The 341-nt window shown below is 53.1% G+C and overlaps 1 protein-coding gene across 1 annotated transcript in view; it reads right to left on the reverse strand.

The window, feature by feature from the left end:
- LOC115948016 overlaps window positions 1-341 on the reverse strand; it is an 8187-nt gene that overhangs the window by 1102 nt on the left and 6744 nt on the right. The window lies entirely within an intron of this gene.

Below are 341 nucleotides of genomic sequence, written 5' to 3' on the forward strand. Positions count from 1 at the left end.
GGCTGGGCCCGCGGCGCCCGCCGCGCCGGAGCCCGGTTTCCCCGCGCCGGGGATGTGAGTGCGTGTTGTTGGTATAATATCAATTCATTTAAAATATGAAAGTCAAGTCGCGTAGACTGTGACAGCAACCGTAACAAAAGGTGCAAGCAACAGACAATGTGATGTGCTTGTACAGATATTGTAATGATGCAAATGAAGTGGAGGGGACGAGCTGCCGTATTATGTACATAAATACACAGTGGCTCGCCGTGCCATCCGTGAATGCAGGAGAGTGAGAGAGAGAAGGGGAGGGAAAGAAGGGAGAGAGGAAAGGAGAGGGAGGGAGGAGGGAGGAAGGGAAG

This window comes from Geospiza fortis, unplaced genomic scaffold, assembly GCF_000277835.1.
Source record: "Geospiza fortis unplaced genomic scaffold, GeoFor_1.0 scaffold78, whole genome shotgun sequence".
Taxonomy (NCBI): Eukaryota; Metazoa; Chordata; class Aves; order Passeriformes; family Thraupidae; genus Geospiza; species Geospiza fortis.